This window comes from Coregonus clupeaformis, chromosome 13 (assembly GCF_020615455.1).
Source record: "Coregonus clupeaformis isolate EN_2021a chromosome 13, ASM2061545v1, whole genome shotgun sequence".
NCBI classification, from domain to species: Eukaryota; Metazoa; Chordata; class Actinopteri; order Salmoniformes; family Salmonidae; genus Coregonus; species Coregonus clupeaformis.
In genome coordinates, this window is record NC_059204.1 from 50,151,815 (window position 1) to 50,166,325 (window position 14,511).

General features: G+C 45.1%; 1 long non-coding RNA gene across 1 annotated transcript in view; it reads left to right on the forward strand.

Moving 5' to 3' along the window:
• Positions 1 to 14,285, forward strand: part of LOC121579699 — a 148,737-nt gene extending 134,452 nt beyond the window's left edge. Inside the window, exon 4 of the long non-coding RNA XR_006002940.1 lies at positions 13,981 to 14,285. This is a non-coding gene — a long non-coding RNA (uncharacterized LOC121579699). The remainder of the gene's footprint in view (positions 1 to 13,980) is intronic.
• Positions 14,286 to 14,511: the final 226 nt, after the last annotated feature.

Consider the following 14,511-nt stretch of genomic DNA (forward strand, 5'->3'; position numbering starts at 1 on the left):
ATCACATAAAATAGTTTATATATTTCTTTCCCTCTCTCTCTCCCTCTCTCTCTCTCTCTTTCTCTGAGTCTGCATGAACTCATTCACTCCGTTCCCTCGCCTGCTCTGGTTCCCTCCCTCCCTCTCTCCCTATTCTCTCTGGTTCCCTCCCTTCATGAAACACGCCTTCTAATACCCAGTTGCACAGAGAGCGAGAGAGAGAAAGGAACAGCGCTAAGAGGGAATGGGAGAGGAGAGAATGCCGGACTTGCTGACCAGGAACGGAATCCGAATTTTTTCTTTGGACGGAAAAGGAGCATGAAACGGGACATTGTAAGGCGAGAAGCGATTGTCGTTCTCTGTCCCTCTCTCATTCCCTTCCTTCGTCCCTCTGCTGCACTCTCTCTCCTTCCTTCTCTCTTTCTCTCTTTCTCTGTCTGGGTGTCTCTCCTTCCCTCTCTGTTAGCGGGCCTCTGGGTCTAACTGATTTCAGCTGTGGGAGGAAATGAATGGATTATATTTATTTCTCTGTCCAGCCCTGTCCAGCCCTGTCCAGCCCTGTCCAGCCCTGCCCTGTCCTGATGCTGCTGCTGCTGTCATATGCTGTCTCTAACAGGGAGGAGTAGGGCAGGGAGGGAAGACAGGTAGGGAGGGCATGGAGGGCAGACAGGCAGGTAGGCAGGGCAGACAGGCAAGGAGGGCAGACAGGCAGGCACATGAGTGGGGCAGGCAGAGCAGGCAGGCAGAGCAGGCAGGCAGACAGGAAGGCAAGGCACAGAGTCTAGTTTCTTCTGCCCTGGAGACTCACTCAGCAGACTGCCATTCTGAGACAGAGGGAGAGAAGGAGAGAAAGAGAAAGAAATGAAATGAGAGACAGAGAGAAAGAAGACGCGAGAAAGGGAGAGAGAAGAAGAGGGAGAGAAAGAGAACGAAAGAGATGCAGAGAGAAAGTCAGATAGGCAGACAGATAAAAAGAGAGGGAGAGAGAGAGAGAAAAGAGAAGATGGGTGAATAATATGCCCCAGCGGAGCAGAGTGAGCTAGCCGCGGAGAGGAGTGTGGGTAGACGGTAGAGAGGGAATAGCCTTCTAGCAACAGGCGTTGGTTGACACATTCTTTCCTATTATTTCATTATGGCTTTGTTTCTTTTCATTTCTTTTCACTGTCTGTCTGTCACTTGGGTCAGATGACACAGCAGGCTTCCGCTTGTTTTCTCTCTGGGCCACTGGACACGAGGCAGTGGTTCACATGTGCAAGATTAGGACGCACCGGGAGAAGGGGTGAGAGAGGGTAATGGGTTTACAGTGCAAATATGTGTGTGTGCTCCTGTGTTTAAATGCATGTTTAGTATGTACATGTCTGAGTTTTTGTGCAACTTGTTTCTCTGGCAGATGTCTGGTATGCTGGCATCATGGCCCTGTCTCTTTCTTTCTCGCGCCTCTCGCTTCTCTCTCTTTCTTGACAGTCAGCACTTAGTCCCACAGGCCTATTGATCTCCTGCTCCATTTGTTACTCTCAACGCTTGTTCCTTTTTTTCCCACTCTGGCATGTGCCTCCTCTTTGATTCTCATTCTTGTCTATCTCTCATCACAGAAGCTCTCTTTTTTATCTCACACTTTCATTGTCACTCTTTGCCTGTTGCTTCCTCTACTTCTTCACTCTCTCTATCTCTCTCTCTCTCTCTCTCTCTCTCTCTCTCTCTCTCTCTCTCTCTCTCTCTCTCTCTCTCTCTCTCTCTCTCTCTCTCTCTCTCTCTCTCTCTCTCTCTCTCTCTCTCTCTCTCTCTCTCTCTCTCTCTCTCTCTCTCTCTCTCTCTCTCTCTCCCTTTCTCTCTCTCTCCATCCATCCACATGGTGGAGTCTTGCATGTCTGAGCAGCAGACGTCCAGACAGCAGTCTCACACGCTACGATAGCCTGCACGATCACCCCGCTGCTGCAACAAAGCCCACCGACTCTCCTTTTCGCTTTCTCTATTCTCTCCCCTTCTCTCTCCTTTTTCTTTCTCACTTCTCTGTCTTTCTCCTCCTTTTACCACTCTCTCTGTCTCTCGCTCTCTTTCTCTCTCTTGCTCAGACACCGATCGGACTGCGGCAGCCTCAGCTACCATGACTAGAGGGGTGAGTTTCAGTTCCCAATCTTCCTTTCTGCCTCTATCCTCTCTTCCGCCCTCCTCCTCTTCCTGACAGACAGCCCTTATCCGAGATGCTGCCTGTACCGTACTAGGTCTACCATAAGCTCTGTGTAATGTCATTATAGCGAATAGTTATGTTCCCGGTGGGTGCTGCCTGTCTATATCTCTGAGGGCTGCTATGTGTGAAAGGTCAAATATGGGACACAGAGCTCTCTTATGAAGGACAGTTATTTACTGTGTGTAATGGCGATGGACTTTCATGGCAGCTGGATCCTGGCGATCCGTTTTGCGTGTGATGGCGCTAGGAGTCTGCCGCAGCCTTTCTGGTCTGGCTCCCATTGTGCGTGTGTGTGTGTGTGTATTTGTGTGTGTATGTGTGTGTGTGTATTTGTGTGTGTGTGTGTGTATTAGTGTGTGTATGTGTGTGTGTGCCCGCTCACGCATGTGTTGAATGTGTGTGGCATTGTTTAATATTTCAATTTGTGGAGGCTCCCTTCATCGCTGATGGCTGTGATGGAGATCAAAGATTGGCGTTATAATATTATGGCTGTCATAGGCTGGAGCTTAAGCTTTCTTTTGGACACTGCGTTACAGATTGATGTGTTTGCATGTGTGTCTTTGGGTGTGGGCATGCGACTGTAGTTGTGTGACTGTGTGCTTGATCTCGTGTGTGCTGTATGTGTGTGGTCACACTTGTGAGTGCCTGTACTCTTTGAATGTGTGCATTTGTGGATTTGTGTATATTTATACGTGCTACATTTGTGTGTTGTGGTGTTTCGTGCATGCTTGTGCATGTGTGTGTGCATGTAAGTATTGCAACGTGTGATAGAGAGACATCATGTATATATGGGGGGATGGGGCTGTGTGTGTGTTTGTGTGTGCCCTGACCGAAGGTTGCACTTGTTGTATGCCACAACACTAACACAGTGAGACAGTGATAGTCTACAGTAGTCCAGCACAAAGCTAGGGGGACAGCTAGGGGGACATTTTCTGTGTGTTTCAGTTAAAGCAGCGTGCTGATGTCCTAACTATCTCTCCGCCTCGCTTAGGCTAGACGAGCCATACCGAATCTGTACCTCTCTCAATCCCTGAGACCCTAACTTGTGACTTTTTCCTGTGATGTGCACGGGTTGGGTTCTCGGGAGCTGCGAGGGGTGCTCACACATCTCCGGAAAATAGCATTTTCTGAAAATAACTGCGTTTTTTGGCTGGCGGTGAAGAACAGACACCACGCTAGTGACAGGAGAAATGCTCGCCTCATCTGAGAAATAAAGTGAGAGGCAGAGAATGAGGGAATCGGTAGATATAGTGAATATATTGAGGTAATGTTCAGTGTGTAGGAGAGACAGAGGGAGGAGAGGAGGAGAGAAGGAAGCGCAGGGTAGCTTACTGTAGCACAGTGGAATGTAGGCCTGAGGGACATGTGACTGACCGGGATGGAGGGATAGAGGGATGGAGGGAAAGAGAGATGGAGGGAAAGAGAGATGGATGGAGCAGGGGGATGGGGCTGTGCTACGGGTGGGGTGACAGACATGCTAACATGCTTACACATTTTCCACAAAAACCAGGGAAGAGACTCCCACCACAGCGTTTGTCCTAGCCATTCTCCCTCACTCCTACTGTCTCTCATCCCCCTCCATCAATGTATCAATACTATGGGCCAGTGGCCTCAGTTTGAGAGCAGCACAAAGTACTGGTGAGAGCGTGGTCCTGACTGCTCGGTACACCTGTGTTTGACCTCATGGAAACCTTCGTCGGCCAACCTCGGAGCTCAAATTCACTCAACTTTGTGTGTGTGCGTGTGTGCATGTGTTTGTGATTTCTCTGCTGGGTGGCCTTGGCTATATACTGGGATATATTGGGCTCAGTCTGGGCAGATGTTTATGTTGTATGTGTATTCTCTAGAGTATGATGTGTGAGTGAGTAAGTGAAGATTAGAGCTGCGATTTTCTTTAGTGTTCTTCATGGTATGATTGTTTCATATTGTGTAGACTGGATGCTCAACTTGATAAAAATAGCAATGGAGTGTGTTCTTTTGAAGGTAGAACAATCACTTAAATTGGTTCCTTTTCCGATGATAATATTTAACATAAATTGTACAAATGTTCGTAGTATGTTATGTTCTACCGTAAGGTGGTTCCATGCCAACCACCATGCCAACCACCTTTGGTTTTTAGATAACATCCTGTTATTGTGTGTCATCAAATGGATGTTTCAGCGAAGTACGCTGTAAAATGGAGTGTGTGTGTCAGTAAACCATAGACAGAAATGGTGTGCGTGGGGAGAAAGCGTGAGATATTTAGCGTTCCAGTGGTGTTTCCTTGTCACACGATACTGTTGTTGAGTTACTTGGTAAGAGCTGTGTGTGATTAACGTAGTGTGTCGTGGTGAACTGTAGTATTGTGTGATCCCGATTTTTAAAAATTGAAGCTCAATTACTGCATTTCTACACAATTTTAAACCTCTAAATTGGAATTTGGAAAACAGCAAAAACAAGCAAAATTGACTACAGCCATTATCACCTTGTTTCTGTAGCTTTCTTCACATCAGTCAATAGGGGACTTAACATTCTACAAACACGTCATACAAGAATTAGCTGCTACGCACTAGCTCAGCACCGGGATTAAAACTCTTGTTTAGTTTAATGTCAAATCAAACAGCAGTTACTAGCCAAAGCCAACTACTACAGCTATCTTTACCTCGCACTGTTCCCTGCAGCTGGGTCGATGCGCTCTCCTAAAAGCCAGCCAGCCAGCCAGCCAGCCAGCCATACAAACAGCCTTCCCTTTTGCTCCCAGGCGTCCTCATGGTCCTAAAGTCAGCCTTTGATACCGCTAAACTGCATTTGCCTTTTAATCGGGATTGGAATGATTTTAGTAGCCTATTTGAAATTGTTGATATTGAGCTAAGGTATACCCAATTGACGCCCCTGCTCTGCCCCCCCACCCCCTCCCCAGTCCTAGACTCTGACAGATATTTGCAGCGTTTCTAAAATGGCTGCCCATCCATTAAAGCCAGCGCATCCGATCAACCAATGTCTACGAGCACTGCGCCACCCCCACGTTACAAAATGTTTCTGTAATGCGTTTTCTCACAAATACTCATTTTGCTACACCCGCAATAACATCTGCTAAACACGTGATTGTGACAAATAAAATTGTATTTGATTTATATCAGCATTATGACGTCAAATATCGGTAACAGTTAGGGCAAATGAGACGTATGAATTGTTTAAACCTCTGGATAGCAACATGACCTATTCTCATTGGAACAGTCACAATAAAGACATTTCCCCTTTTCCACCTGTCGTTTTATAAGAAAAAGCCTCAACTTCTACAAACCTGCATGTCTCTAACATTGACTTCCTCTCAACTCCCGGGTTTGTCTGAGCATTTGTCTATTTTTGTCTGTGTGTGTGTCCTCATGTGTCCTAGTTTCTTCACGCTCCCCATGTGGTCTAGTATGTGTGGCACGATCTCAGTATAGTGCCCGCTGATCCTCAATGTGAAGGAACCTGAAACGACCTCCTGGTCCTTTCTCAGAGTGGTGGTGTGGTGCTGTATGGCTCGTTGGTAAAGCATGGCAATTGAAACGCAGTGATTGTGGGTTCGATTCCCAGGATCACCTATATGTAAAAATGTAGTCGCTTTGGCTCGTCTGTGTGACTGTGAATATAGCTCTATCTCTCTTGTCTGCAACACAACAGCATGCCATTTCATGTAGAAGCACAGTTTAACAAGTCTTCCAACACAGTAAAATGCATCTAGGACTGATTGGCTCACAGTTAAGATAAATACAAAGCTCTGTTTCAGTCCATTTCGCTTGATAGTTAGCTAGCTATAGCTACACCACCGCCACTGAGTGAGTGAGCGAGAAGACACGTCTGTCTAGCCACCCTCCTCTCCCCCTCCCCTTATCACTGCAGTAATGTTGCAGCTCTGCTCTCTCTCTGTCTGTCTGGCAGCTCAGCCAGCTCTATTGTTCTGCCAGTGCCGCCCTCCCCTCCTTGTCTGTGTCCCAAATGGCACCCTACCACAGCCAGTGCCTTATGGGCCAAATGAAGTTCTCTATATAGGGAATACAGTGCCATTTGGGACACAGCCCTGGCTGCAGTTGCTCGGTCTTCTTTACCCACCCTGCCCGCCCTGCCTGCCTTACCTGGCATGATGGAAGGTAATGGTGGTGGACAGACACAGGGCTCCCTCCCGTCCCGCTGACTGTGGTGTTCGAAGCTTGGCACTCAGGTGCCCCGTGCAGGACAGGACAAGACAGGTTAACCTATTCTGGCTCCGAGCTGGCAGTATTGGAATTGGCGACGCCATGCCGCAGTCAGTGCCATTACCCCTTACCTACCACGTGGCGCTGGGCGCTGCCTCTCAGGCTCCCTGTCCTCCCCTGCCCTCAGTATTAGAGTTGGCAACACAATGCCGCATCCGGTGCCATTATTACCTACAATGCCTCTCCCTGTCCCTGTCCTCCCCTGCCCTCAGTCCTCTGCCCCTGCCAACCGCCCTGCAGGCCCCCCTACTGACCTGCCCTCCGCCCCCCCTGTACCCATCAATGCCAATCCTTACCGCAGTGTTACTTCATGCCCAGCCAATGCCCATACAACTTAATTTGATCACCCTGTTGCAGGGGAACTTTCCTGCAATGGAGGAAATATAAAACTTGTTGTGTATTTGAGGTTTAAAAAGGCTTCTGAAGTATGTAACTTCTAATTTGAAATTTCAGACTTGATTTTCCCTTACGAAAAATGTATCAACCCCTACAAAAATGTATATTTATTTTAATCCACATATTTGCCATTTAGCAGTTAATAATTAACATTTCCTGTTGCTGCAGGATTCGCTTCCTTCTGTAGCAAACTGGCTCAAATTAAGATCCTAGGTAATATGTATTTTACCACAATACTGTCTGCGGTTCTGTCTCCTCCAAACCCCTCACACTCTACGGTGCATCATCATCATACACTCCCCTCGTAAAATGCCAGAGAGATACGACTGAGGAGCGCAGCTCGATGGTACTATTTATCGCTGCCAACACTGGCAACTGGTAGTACCCATTGAAGATGTATAATAAACTACAGTCTGTCCCTGATTGTCTGTTGGTTTATATTATGTGAGAATGTGTGTTGTGCTATGAGTCACAGTGTTGTGTGTGTTTGTGTGTGTACCATTGTGTTGTGTGAGTGTTAGTGTGAGGTGTGTGTGTATGAGTGGAGGGGTGTGAGGCAGGGGTCACAGCATTAAGGGTAGACTGAAGACTCTCCTTGGCAGGCTCTCCACTGTTTCACCATATGTTCAGGACTGGCACCCATTGTACAATACATCCATTTCACTATAGCGCATCACACGCATAGCAACACACCCCACATAACATACTTCCATACAAATATACCCCAAATGCGCCAAACATAGTTTATGTTTATACATGCTTATACTCTAATTATATGTATTTTCTTGAAAAACAAGTTGTATTATATTCAAAGCAAGCTGACAAGTGAATGGCACTAATGTATGACCCGTGCTAATACATTGTAGTAATGTATGACCCATGCTAATACATTGTAGTAATGTATGACCCGTGCTAATACATTGTAGTATTGTATGACCAGTGCTAATACATTGTAGTAATGTATGACCCATGCTAATACATTGTAGTAAGGTATGACCCGTGCTAATACATTATAATGTATGACCTGTGCTATTACATTGTAGTAATGTATGACCCGTGCTAATACATTGTAGTAATGTATGACCCATGCTAATACATTGTAGTAATGTATGACCCGTGCTAATACATTGTAGTAATGTATGACCCATGCTAATACATTGTAGTAAGGTATGACCCGTGCTAATACATTATAATGTATGACCTGTGCTAGTACATTGTAGTAATGTATGACCCATGCTAATACATTGTAGTAAGGTATGACCCGTGCTAATACATTATAATGTATGACCTGTGCTATTACATTGTAGTAATGTATGACCCGTGCTAATACATTGTAGTAATGTATGACCCGTGCTAATACATTGTAGTAATGTATGACCCATGCTAATACATTGTAGTAATATATGACCTGTGCTAATACCTTGTAGTAATGTGTGTAAACACTCCAGAGGACCAATCACTACATATTTTAATAGCATGGACTGTATAGTGGTACTGTATGTAATTGTCACCTACATAGCCTGAAAAGCAAGGCATATTTATAATACACATCCATCGATCCATAGAAATAGTGAGTTCATGGTAAATTATGAATGCTTGTGGCAAACATGAAATACATTTTACCTAGATGTCACTATCGTTATAATGAGCGGACCAAGGCGCAGCGTGATAAGCGTACATTCTTTTAATGAGTACACACGAAAAAAACAATAAATGATACGTGAAGTCCTAGGGTTTAAACACAAACCTTACGGATCAAGATCCCACAATAAACTAGTGCCAAAAGGCTGCCTAAGTATGGTTCCCAATCAGAGACAACGAGCAACAGCTGCCTCTGATCGGGAACCACCCTGGCCAACATAGAACTAAACGATCTAGAATAAACACATAGAAACTATGACATAGAAACTAACACCCTGGCTCAACATTAAAGAGTCCCCAGAGCCAGGGCGTGACAGTACCCCCAAAGGCGCGGACTGCGACCGCGCCAACCAAACACCACAGGGGAGGATCCGGCTCCGGGCGCGACCACCACTCTCTCTCTCGCCCTCGTGGTCTCGCCCTGCTGGCCGGAGCTGGACTGAACACCGGTGGAGCGGATTGCTCTGGCTCCGGCATGGAGCAGCTGACCGGTGCCGGACCAGGCACAGGTGGAACAGGCACAGACCGTGCCGGACTGACGACGCGCACCACTGGCTTGGTGCGGGGAGCGGGAATGGGCCGGACCAGGCTAAACGACGCGCACCACTGGCTTGGTGCGGGGAGCAGGAACAGGCCGGACCGGGCTGGCGACGCGCACCACAGGCTTGGTGCGGGGAGCAGGAACGGGCAGGGCCGGGCTGGCGACGCGCACCACTGGCTTGGTGCGGGGAGCAGGAACAGGCCGGACCGGGCTGGCGATGCCCACCACAGGCTTGGTGCGGGGAGCAGGAACGGGCAGGGCCGGGCTGGCGACGCGCACCACAGGCTTGGTGCGGGAGCAGGAACAGGCCGGACCGGGCTGGCGACGCGCACCACAGGCTTGGTGCGGGGAGCAGGAACAGGCCGGACCGGAAGCTGACGACGCGCACCACTGGCTTGGTCGCGGGAGCAGGAACAGGCCGGACCGGGCTGGCGACGCGCACCACTGGCTTTGGTGCAGGGAGCAGGAACAGGCCGGACCGGGCTGGCGACGCGCACCACTGGCTTAGTGCGGGGAGCAGGAACGGGCCTGACCGTACTGGGAACACACACCACTGGCCTTGTGCGGGAATCAGGAACGTGCCGGACCGGACTGGTAACCCACCCCAGTACCTCTCGCCGTGCCTCTACACTACCCTTCTCCTTCGTGACCAGTGGCCCCCGTAACCTGGCGGCCTCCTCTGCTAACCTGCCGAACCGCTCTATCGCGGCCTCCCGCTGCCTCGCCGTCCACGGTGTGAGCCCCCCCCTAAAAATTTATTGGGCTTGTCTCTCCCCCGTGCTCAAGGCCTCCATCCCTCTTGCCAGACTCGCACTCATCTCCTCCCAAGTCCATCCTCTCTCCTCGTCACGCTGCTTGATCCAGTCGAGGTTGGGATCTTCTGTCACGATCGTTATAATGAACGGACCAAGGCGCAGCGTGATAAGCGTACATTCTTTTAATGAGTACACACGAACAACACAATAAACGATACGTGAAGTCCTAGGGTTTAAACACAAACCTTACGGATCAAGATCCCACAATAAACTAGTGCCAAAAGGCTGCCTAAGTATGGGTCCCAATCAGAGACAACGAGCAACAGCTGCCTCTGATCGGGAACCACCCTGGCCAACATAGAACTAAACAATCTAGAATAAACACATAGAAACTATAACATAGAAACTTACACCCTGGCTCAACATTAAAGAGTCCCCAGAGCCAGGGCGTGACACTAGAAAGAACATTTGATATATTTTCAAATATAATATGGCTCGTCCTCGACCCTTAAACCTATGCAGTCTTTTTAATTACATGTTTAAATAATCACTGTATGGCTAATAAATCACTGTGTTTATTTCATGAAAATAACCAAATATATCTTCTATCATGTATTTCCCTGAGCCTCCTTTTGCCATTGAAATGCTCATTCTGATCGTGTGGGAGTGTTGATACAAATGTAAATATATTTACATACACAGACCTGATTGGTGAATAGGATCATCTAGACCTGGGCTGCCAAATTCCGGTCCTGGAGGGCTGAAAACACTTCTGGTTTTTGTTTCCTACCTAGTAGTTAATTGCGCTGACCTCGTGTCCCATGTCTGAATTGGTCCCTGATTAGGAGAGGATGGAAATCAGAAGTGTTTCTGGTCTAGACTCTACAGCCTAGCCCGCTTACCCTTTCAAAGTAGGTGGATATATATGCAAATGAATGATGACTGGTCATTGATCAGAATAATCATATCAGATTTGGATTTCATGCCGTGGGCCTCTTTAATGTCTCTTTCATAATGCATGTATGTAAATATAGTACAGAGCATTCGGAAAGTATTCAGACCCCTTGACTTTTTCCATATTTTGTTATGTTACAGCCTCATTCTAAAATTGATTAAATTGTTTTTTTCCCCTCATCAATCTACACACAATACCCCATAATGACAAAGCAAAAACAGTTTTTTATACATCTTTGCAAATGTATTAAAAATAAAACACTTAAATATTTAATCATTAAAAAGTTTTACTTTACAATTCACTTGTTCTTGCCTTTCAAAATTATTTGCAGTGCAATATTCTTTATTTTGCCCTCAATGCTTTTGGGTTAATGTTTTGCTTTGTTAATGGTTTGCAATACTAAGAATTTTGTTCTCGAATTCAAAAGGATTGCTTTATATTAAAGGCACAAAACACTGGCTAAAATGGGTTCATATCAGGGAATACCTTTACATGACACATTTTTTATATTCTACAGAATACAGGCCATTTCAGATGCACATTTTGAGTTTTGTGGATATGCAACATATCCTGACAAATTCTGAATCAAGACTTGTCTTTAGACATACAGTATATGATATTGAGATTACGCCGAATATCACACATGGACATTTCCTATGGCCGGATATGGACTCCTTCAATATCCTGAGATATGCGACATCCTATTTTCTCTCTTCATGTTTACAAATACTACCCGTATACATTGCATATCTGTGTTTTCTCAGCACATTCAAGATATTAAACTATGACACGATTTCTGATGCATTTGAGTTTTTACCTCATGCTCAATAATTTGACAAATGTGAAATCCATATTTGACTTTCATGCACAAATCATTTTTGGATTCCTTCTGGATGTCATACATGGTATGGACGGATATTGACTAATTAAATATCCTGATATACATATATACAGTGGGGAAAAAAAGTATTTAGTCAGCCACCAATTGTGCAAGTTCTCCCACTTAAAAAGATGAGAGAGGCCTGTCATTTTCATCATAGGTACACGTCAACTATGACAGACAAATTGAGAAAAAAAAATCCAGAAAATTCCATTGTAGGATTTTTTATGAATTTATTTGCAAATTATGGTGGAAAATAAGTATTTGGTCACCTACAAACAAGCAAGATTTCTGGCTCTCACAGACATGTAACTTCTTCTTTAAGAGGCTCCTCTGTCCTCCACTCGTTACCTGTATTAATGGCACCTGTTTGAACTTGTTATCAGTATAAAAGACACCTGTCCACAACCTCAAACAGTCACACTCCAAACTCCACTATGGCCAAGACCAAAGACCTGTCAAAGGACACCATAAACAGAATTGTAGACCTGCACCAGGCTGGGAAGACTGAATATGCAATAGGTAAGCAGCTTGGTTTGAAGAAATCAACAGTGGGAGCAATTATTAGGAAATGGAAGACATACAAGACCACTGATAATCTCCCTCGATCTGGGGCTCCACGCAAGATCTCACCCCGTGGGGTCAAAATGATCACAAGAACGGTGAGCAAAAATCCCAGAACCACACGGGGGGACCTAGTGAATGACCTGCAGAGAGCTGGGACCAAAGTAACAAAGCCTACCATCAGTAACACACTGCGCCGCCAGGGACTCAAATCCTGCAGTGCAAGACGTGTGCCCCTGCTTAAGCCAGTATATGTCCAGGCCCGTCTAAAGCTTGCTAGAGTGCATTTGGATGATCCAGAAGAGGATTGGGAGAATGTCATATGGTCAGATGAAACCAAAATATAACTTTTTGGTAAAAGTAAACTCGATCGTGTTTGGAGGACAAATAATGCTGAGTTGCATTCAAAGAACACCATACCTACTGTGAAGCATGGGGGTGGAAACATCATGCTTTGGGGCTGTTTTTATGCAAAGGGACCAGGACGACTGATCTGTGTAAAGGAAAGAATTAATGGGGCCATGTATCGTGAAATTTTGAGTGAAAACCTCCTTCCATCAGCAAGGGCATTGAAGAGGAAACGTGGCTAGGTCTTTCAGCATGACAATGATCCCAAACACACCGCCCGGGCAACGAAGGAGTGGCTTCGTAAGAAGCATTTCAAGGTCCTGGAATGGCCTAGCCAGTCTCCAGATCTCAACCCCATAGAAAATCTTTGGAGGGGAGTTGAAAGTCCGTGTTGCCCAGCGACAGCCCCACAACATCACTGCTCTAGAGGAGATCTGCATGGAGGAATGGGCCAAAATACCAGCAACAGTGTGTGAAAACCTTGTGAAGACTTACAGAAAACGTTTGACCTGTGTCATTGCCAACAAAGGGTATATAACAAAGTATTGAGAAACTTTTGTTATTGACCAAATACTTATTTTCCACCATAATTTGCAAATAAATTCATTAAAAATCCTACAATGTGATTTTCTGGAATTTTTTTTCTCATTTTGTCTGTCATAATTGACGTGTACCTATGATGAAAATTACATGCCTCTCTCATCTTTTTAAGTGGGAGAACTTGCACAATTGGTGGTTGACTAAATACTTATTTTCCCCACTGTATATAGAGAAATATCCTGATATATTATATAGATATCCTATGTGGATATCTTATTTTCTCTATATGATGTCAAATGCTGACAGTAGGCCTCCATATTTTATTTTCTCAGCACATACAATGCATAATATGCTCTTGACTGAGGTCCATATCAGGATCTTGGTATTTATTTTGATATGCTAAATATGGACAATTTCTGATGCTTATTTGAGTTTTAAGGACATAATAATTTGAAAAACGTTAAATTGATATCATTCTTTCAGACACTAGCTATAATTGTTGTATTCCCTCTGGATAAAGGCATGTGCAAATTGCAAGCTAAAAGCACTGTAACTGGTAGCCTAGCAACAATAATCACTTATTATCTGCTTTGGAGTTTGAACTGTAATTTATTAATTTGGGCGCCACAAATAAGTGTGTAAAAGGAGTGTGGTCGAACTGACAACTGGAGAAACATAGAAGTGAAATTAAAACAAATGTATGCACTCACTAACTGTAAGTCGCTCTGGATAAGCGCGTCTGCTAAAATGACTAAAATGTAAGTGAGAAGCTGTTCAGAAAATACCTTAACACTAAAGTGAGTAACTAACTTACAGTAGCTAGCAACTTGGTTAGCTAGCTAGCTTGTTGCAGTTAGTTTTCTCCTCATGAATTAAGCAGGTAGAGGAGCTACCTTGTGTTATGGTTATGTGAAATGACAATATCTTCTTGCAATATCGACACAATTTTGATTAATGATTTATGCATTGACAGTTTGGAGTGGATCACAGACCAAAAGTACCATCACGTTGGGTCTGGACTGCGAGGGACCGCCGCTGATGACCCAATCTGCACTCATCGCATCCATTGTCCATAAAAAACAGGGCAGGCAGGGGTATTGAGTGTGTGCAACTTTTATTGTCTGTTAAATAAATCAAATAATTTTTTTGTTTGCATCTTTACAGAAAACATGTGTTGTGATTGGAGTTCTGGATTTGATATGATGCATTTTTAAAACAGAAATGGCAGAGATGTGCTTTGGAAATACTTACTTGGATTAAATATGATGTTTTCCTTTCCGTGTCTTGTATAGCCTACTACTGAATATGGTGCAAATGTATGCTCAGATATGTCAACTTCATGTGAAGAAGCCCAATGATTTTCGGCTCCTGAACAGGTAAAATAATTTGGGCGCTGGACCTTTCATTAATTGGATTTAGTCCATTTTCGATCAGACATGAGAATGAATGTTACATGTCATGTAAGAATATATATCACAATGATGCATTTATTTAGAAATACAGA